The sequence below is a fragment of the Cavia porcellus genome, unplaced genomic scaffold (genome assembly GCF_034190915.1).
Source record: "Cavia porcellus strain 051 isolate PalLab524CR breed Dunkin Hartley unplaced genomic scaffold, mCavPor4.1 scaffold_4, whole genome shotgun sequence".
Taxonomy (NCBI): Eukaryota; Metazoa; Chordata; class Mammalia; order Rodentia; family Caviidae; genus Cavia; species Cavia porcellus.
Genome location: NW_026947487.1, coordinates 51,258,075 through 51,265,797, shown reverse-complemented (window position 1 = coordinate 51,265,797; position 7,723 = coordinate 51,258,075). Strand labels below are relative to the sequence as shown.

The following is a 7,723-nucleotide window of genomic DNA, read 5'->3' as shown; positions in this document are numbered from 1 at the left end:
CTTTTCTCTCTGGGAATTTCTAGTCAGTCTTAATATCACAAACCATCACAGTCATAGGTGCTGCCCTGTCACTTTCTCATCAATAAGAAGCAGCACCTGACCCCTAGACTTAAAAGAGAAGACTTGGCTCAGTGTTAGAGGTTTCAGTCCAATCAGCCAATGTAAACACAGAAGCAGCGTGATGGGAGGGCCTGGCGGGGGAGAGCAGCTCATGTCATGGTGGACAGGAAGCAGAGTGAAGGGGAAGACAGGGGAGGGAGACTAGCCCTCCCAGGGCATGTGGCCAGTGATGTCTCTCCCAACCTTCCGGGTCTCCTGATGATTGAGTCATCTTCCATGCCTAAGAGGTCTTTGGGGGACCTTCCCCATCTAAACCATAACAGGGTCCATGACACCATCGAAGTGCAGGGTTTCACTTCCTGCACTGATGGGATGGGATGTAGATGTGACCCATCTCTCTACGACGACATTTAGTTGCGTGTAGAACAGGTAGATGAAGATTGTCCCACAGGCAGATGCCTGGACATGGCCCTTCTAGTCACCCTGGACATCCCAGAAAGGGACCACAGCAGTGACACAAATGCTCCCTCGCTTTATAGATGAAGATGCTGCGAGCCAGGAGGACACCCGAGAGCAGGTGATCAAGTCCTGGCAAATGCATTCTGGACAAAGAGGAGTCAGCAAGGCCCAGCAGGGGCTGGGTACATGAAGAAGGAATGGTCAGGAAAAAAGCCACGCAGTGCAGCCAGATGAAGGCCTTCTGTGACAAAGCAGGCAGTTAGTGACCCTGCTGTGTGGGAGCACACCCTGGACACAAGGGTCCCTTTCACAATGCTTGGCAGGTAATAAGTGTTAACCAGGACTTTGCTGGTGGGCAGCACTGCTGTCTGTTTGCAGGATGGGTTTCATTTGTCCCTCAGGGAGTGTCATCGCTGTCTCATGCTCCCAGCCCCAGGGAGCACACAGAGAACCTGGAAGTGGCTGGTGAGCCCCTCTCTCTCCCATCCCACCTTGGGAGCAAGTGGGAAGTTCTCAAGACCAATCATTAGGAAACAGGGAGGTTTGGGAGAGACATCACTGGCCACATGCCCTGGGAGGGCTGGTCTTCCTGCCCCGCTCCTCCCTCCACTCTGCTTCACTATAGGCTTTTTGTTTTTATTTACGCAATGCTGGGGTTCGAACCCCCAGCCTCATGCATACCAGGCAGACATCCTACCATAAAGCTATGTCACCAGTCCTTGGAGTAAAGTTTTCTGGCACAATAAAGGAGCAGAATATAAGAAAAAGTAAAAATGACCTTTTTATTTAAAGGGGTGGAGAGGAGCCCACAACCAGCAAGGGTTTGGCTTTCTCTTCTGCCCAGATAAGCCTGTGTAGGGTATATGTGACCTTTGACCAGACGTGGTGCCTGGGGCAGGCATTGAAGATGCATGAGGAGCTGATTGGAATTTTCTTTTCGTGCACTGGGACAGGAAGGAGGAAGCTGTAATGGAGAAGAAGGAGGAAGTGGCCATCAGGGTAAGCATCCTGGATTTGGCCTCCCACTACTGCTATAATATCCTGTAATTTATTCTTGGGCAAAACTCTTTCAACTCAGTGTCATTTGTTAAAAAGCTGCTAATATACCCCGTCTACATCTTGATCACCAATTTTCATCTCTTTGATCAACTACAAAGGCCGAAGCAGAGCCTGACTCTTCCAGGAAACTCAGGAGCTGATACCTGACCTTCGCTCACCACTCCGACCACCCACCAGTGCACACCCTGGTGGCAAGCACCCGGATCTCAGGCGCAGTCTCAATCAACTGGGAAAAGCAATGTATAAACTTATCTGAGAGCTGCCTGGGGAGAAAGAGGCTTCTCAGAGGCTCGGGAAGCCCTTTGTGCACACACCTCCCAGTTTTCAGTGCCCAAAGAAGACACAGACAAGGGGACAGCTCAAGTCATCGGAGGGGAGGACTCCACTCACTGCACAGCCTTGTTTGCTGTGTTAGCTCACGGTTCAGAGAGTGGCTGTGATGACTGCTAGCACTGAGCCCTTTTAAGAGACAGGGTGTGGTTCAAAACGCTGGAAACCCAGAAATCCTGATGCTTTTTGTTTTTAATGCAGGCGAAACGACAGCCACACCACCACCTGGGCAACAGTGGTAAATGGCCACCAGTTTAAGCTGATGACACTTCTCAGGGTCTCACATCCACCTGCCATGCCCACTGTGGACCCGCCTCACTTCGTGGTTTTCTCTATAAAAACTACCTGGAAAAGGCAGAGTCCTCGGCACCCCACTGGGGACCCCTTCTGTCTCTTTCTCTCTCAGAGAGAAGCTTTCTTTCTCTCAATAAATGTATGCTGGTCTTTAAAAAATAAATAAGAGGCTAATACATATTCTATATATTGAGTAAATCTGAAGGTAGCCATGCTAGCAAATGTCTGTTTGGGGCAGTTTCCAGACCCTTTGTCCAACATTAAAGCTATTAAAGGGTTTCTATAAGCAGTGCTCTTTTCCCCAGGTATGTTCTCCTATCATTAAAGTTTATCTGAGCAAAGATTTGCCTGGGGAAAATCCCTGCCAACGTCTTTCCTGAACAGGGAGCCTAGGGGAAGATGCAGAACAGTTGTTTTGCCAAGAGGGAAAATACTCCTGAGCATGACAGGCTTGGTCCTCCTTATCGTATAATGCAATCAGTGCCCATAAACAGTGAGAGAAGAGGCGGAGAGAATGCCTCTGTCTCCAGGGAAGATTACTCATCTTCTCCAAGAGGCCATCCGCTCCAGCACAGGGTGGGACACACACGCCTGGAGCACACAGCGAGGGGGTGATCCAAGGCCAGATGCGTGTGGTTCAACATCAGCCCAGCAGGAGGGGCCAGAAGTGCGCCCCAGAGGGAAACCAAGGGCCTCTGGGTCTACCCTGTGCTCAGGACCACCCTGCCCCAGGCTGCTTCTGTGGCCCTCGTGGTTACAATGCTGTTTCGTTCCATTTTAAACCAGCTGCAGAATCTCATTTGGACAAAAGGAAAGTACTCTAAGGGGTATAACAGTATGTATAATGTGTAAGATAGCTGACCATATTACTGAATTTCTGTTGGAACACTGAACAGAAGGATTTGTACTATCAATGTTTGAGTGTCTAGCCACTATTTAGGTTTTGATTATGTGACTTAGGCATCTATTTTTTAAGATTACAATGAGAAATGTAACAACTAGCAATCTAAGATGGTAATTTTTTTTAATTCGGTATTGTTCTAGACTTCTTTTCTGTTGTTCTATTGTCTTTAATATTCTTCTCTTTAAAGAAAAAAAAGCCAACAATATGCAATATAACAACCATTGTTAAATTTCTTTCATTCTATTTTGAAGACCTATATTGTTTTGAATCTGCTGTTGTTGTTTATGCCTTTTGCTTTTTGTTTTTCTTTTCAGACTTTTCTCTCTCTCTCTCTTTTTTTTTTTTTTTTTTTTTTTTTTGTCTTTTTCCTTTTTATCGGTACCAGGGATCGAACTCACGATTGACTGCATGCAAGGCAGGCGCTTATGCCACTGAGCTAAATTTCCAGCCCCGACTTTTCTCTTTTTTTAAATAAAAATTTTTTAAAAAGGGTCTCACTTTGGAAACTTTATCCTATGGTACACGTCCTTACCACCTTCATCCGCCTCGATGGAGAGCCCCCTTCCCTGTTTGCAGGGTGGGGTGAAGCCGCCCCTGTAAGTGACTTCTTTGGAACAGAAACCCAACTTGCCTTCGCTCTTACTCTTGGCAAGGGGCAAGGGACAGGGCCAGTCCGACCTGCTGCGCATGTCAAAGAAAAGCTGGTGTCGATGATGATGATGTGAGCTCTCCCCTTTGAGAGAGTCCAGTGGGGTCACCCTTTCCTCTATGGAGGGGGAAGCGCCTTGGCTCCCAGATCACTCCACAGTGGCCAGCCGGCTGGAGGGCAAAGGACAGCTCTAGAGTCAGCTGCGGTGTACAGGGCTGGCCTTCCTCCTCTGTGCCTGCCAGGAAAGTGGGCTGCGCGTGCGAACCAGGCTCTGATGCTTGAACACGCCTGCTGTCCACGAGGCCGGGGAGCCTCAGGTTTCTTTTCTCACCTTGCCTTCCACTTAGTGAATCGTGAGCCTACATGTGGCTCTTGATTCTCTGCTAAATGAAATAAAATTAAAAGGAATTTTGAGCATGGGACCTGATAAACTCAGGCTCACAGATCCTCTGACTTCTATCTAATCTGGTCATTTTATTGGCTAAGCTTTTGTCTCCTTTTTAATCACTCGTGCGAGAGAAGTCAGCATCAGCGAGTACCATGATTGCTTAATTAAGGCCAACGAGGTGTCACTGGAAAAAGATAAGGAAAACAAACTTCTCTGCAATTTTCTGTTTTGACAAAAATGAATATGTTTTTCCAGAGAAAAATAAATTACCTAATTCAAAGATCATGAGTTCATTCCCTAAATGCTTTCTCCTGCATGTAGGAGACATGATCACAAACTAGATGACAATTTTTACAAATGACATGGTAAGGATGTAATCACCACGATGACCCTCAGCACGTTCCACCTGGAACAGCTTATCCTGCCATTTCTCCACTCTCTGAAGAAGCTCTGACATCTGTTTTCATGAGCGTCCTCAGCCACACTGTCACGGCTGCCTCGATTGATGCAATGACCTGAATTCCTCTGGAGTGTTTCCCTTTCATGATCCTTTGGACTTTGGGGAAGTCAGGAGAAATTGAAGAGGACCCAATCTGGTGAATAAGTGGCTGAGGATGCCCTGGAACATTTCTATGAGCCTGGTTTTTCATTCAGTGAAACTCAGCGCATTATTGACTGTAAATTTTTTTGGCACAGCTCGTAAAGAAAGAAGGCTGCCAGGACTGCCTTGGAAAGTGGTAAGAATAGGGATGGGAAGGATATGGAGGGGGATTCAGGCCAGCAGCCTTTTACTGTAATAAATTATTTTAAATTTAAATACGCACTTTTGTCTGATCAGCCCTCACATCTCAGGTGAGAAGCGGTCCCTCTTGTTCTCTGTGCATGAGATTCTCAGTCTTACCTTGTACGGGACCTTCATGGTAGCTCTAGAGGGTGAGTTCTAATTTTGCATATCCAAAGTTTTCTCCAGCCCTCACACTTCCTCACACTGTCTTGGCTCAAAGGACCGCTTCACTCTTCTCCCGTGTGACACCTGCAAAGGAAGTTGTGGATGACCAACGCCAATTTAACTCATGTGCCCTCAAACCCGAACTCAAGGAAGGAAGCCTTTGGAAGACACTAAAGGAATGGCTACGTTCTCTGCTTCGCTTCATAAGGGCAAAAATAACGTTGGCGAGAAAGCTTGGTAGCGGATAAAAACATTGCTTGATCTCTCTCTCTCTCTCTCTCTCTCTCTCTCTCTCTCTCTCTCTCTCTCTTTGATAGCTCAGAGAGGCACATTAGAAATAGAACAACTTCTGGTGCCAGGGAACCTGGACTCGCTTCTCATCTCTGCAGTTTCTTACCTGTGAAACTTTGGGGTAAATTACTTCAGTGCAGGAGCCTCAATTCTTAACTCCTTCAAGCCTTGGTGTGAGAGTCACAGGAGGTTCACTTTTAGGGAACAGCAGGGCGGGCAGTCAGTCCCTGTTGTGTGGTACTAATTTCAGTTGATTTCTTAGGGCAACCAGGAAGTTGCGGATCTAGAAGGAAGATTCTCCAAATCCTTCCCTGCCACCAACTGAAACAGAGCGAAGACCCCTTGGCATCTCAGAGCTGCTGTACCAGACTGCACCACGGCTTCATTGCTCACCCCAATGCGTTCTGTCTTTCTGAGGGTTTTGTCAACACAATCTGAATCCACCCATGCTGCATATCCCTCCCTGCCCTGTGACTCATGGAAGTCACTGTGGATGCAGGCTCTGTCCACTCCGCCGTGGCTCATTGGGCGTTCTTTACAGCAAATGTCCAGCATCATAGACGCTCTCCCCTTTGTCAACATAAATTATATTTAATAATCCTGGGAACGTGTAACATTGCCAAATCCAAGGCAAGACTGCCCTGATGACTTCAGTCTGTTCTCAGCCCCTGATTACAATTTGATTTCCTCTGGCATCAAAAGACAAACTATTTTAGTGAACAATGCTCTTCCTTGAGCAAGAGCGAGATCCAGTTACTTGGCACAGGACCTGATCCACTGCCAGATCATATATCCAAGCTCCAGGGGAGAGCGGGGACCCTGGATCTGGCTGGACGCCCCCACAGAGAGAGAGGCCTGCAGCCAGCCTGCAGCTCCCGGGTGTGCCGGGCCAGTCAGCTCATTCCCCCTCCTCTGCCCACAAGCACCCTTGTCCAGGGGCCCCTTCTGGGAGAGAGAGCCTCCCCTGCCAACTGTGCCTGAGTTGGACATTTGTGGATATATTTCAGAATATTATGGTTTACTTCAAATGCTCCTCCTACTCCTGGTGCTTTCACACAGTGACTTGATAATTAAAGTCACCTTGAAGTGCTAGGTGTGGTGGTGTACTCCTGTAATCCCAGCACTCAGGAGGCTGAGGTAGGAGGATCATCACAAATTCCAGACCAGCCTGGGTTACAAAGACCAGCCTGAACTGCATAGTGAGACCTTGTCTCAAAAAATAAATAAAACAAAATAAAATCACCTTGCTGCATCCCTCTATTCAATTTAAATTTTTTCCTTAAGAGCTACCCAAACCTCTGTCGCATGTGCCTTACACCCTGACAAGTGGCTTTTGCAGAAACGCTGGGCTTTTCTTGACCCATGCACACCCTCCTTCGTGAGCTCACTGAAGCTTCTGTGCACACACCTTCTCATTTCATCACGGGAGTTCTGTGCATGTTATGCCTCCATTCCCGATAGCCACCTGGATGGATCTCCTCCCGCTTTCTTGGGGAGGATGGCTGTCTGACCGTCCTCTAGGGAAGCCTCAGGGCTTGGAATGACTGAGTACTGCCCAGAACACTCTGCATTTCTTGGAACCAGGAGAGATACTGACTGCTTATACTGTCCTCGGTGCTCCCCACTTGCCTCAAAGGATGGTGCCCCTGTGACTGCATGGACTTGTGGAAGCCACTGCCCCTCTCACAGGAGGGAGGCCAGGCCCCCTGTGCCCATGCAGAATTGACCTGAAATCCCCAAGTCTCCGGTATCCGATCCTCAATATTAAGACCTTCTGACTCCCATACCACGTTTGCACTGCAGACAATGGTTTGACACCACGGATGCTGGCTTAATGCGGCAGGGACTGCCAAGGCCAAGCCAGGACCTCGGAGCCAGATGAATGGGGCCATCAGCATTTAATCTCTCATACCACACAACCTTGTATCAAAGTCAGTTTGGTTATTTGTTATCTAAAAATCCAATGGCACAGCAGTAAAATTGTGTGAGTCAGACATATGGGAGACACTAGAGCTGATTATATGTGGTTAATCCCAGTGAAAAAGTCATGGCTTTTCATCCTGAAAGTTTTTGTCTCCCAGCATCACCATTAACGATCTATAAGAGCATGGACAGAGGAGATTTTACAGTTTCTGTGTGTGATACTGGAAGATCAATTTGGGTTAAGCTGTGAACTTGTCAGTGGGGAAAGAACTGTTTAGTAACACAGTGGTCATCATAATTCTGACTTAGTAAATATTTTTGATATGATGGTATTTTTGAGCATTTCTTAGACATAGGAAACAACAGAAGATTGTATTCTGACCTCAGGTTGTTACAAATCTAGCAAAGAATCCAGCA

The 7,723-nt window shown here is 47.4% G+C and overlaps 1 long non-coding RNA gene across 1 annotated transcript; it reads right to left on the bottom strand.

Moving 5' to 3' along the window:
- Nucleotides 1-1,277: 1,277 nt before the first annotated feature.
- LOC106025238 (uncharacterized) lies at nt 1,278-5,990 on the bottom strand. Its single transcript, XR_001198828.3, has 3 exons — nt 5,490-5,990; nt 5,045-5,176; nt 1,278-1,483 (listed from the first exon to the last, which is right to left on the bottom strand). It is a non-coding gene; the product is annotated as an uncharacterized LOC106025238 (long non-coding RNA).
- Between the last annotated feature and the right edge of the window lie 1,733 nt (nt 5,991-7,723).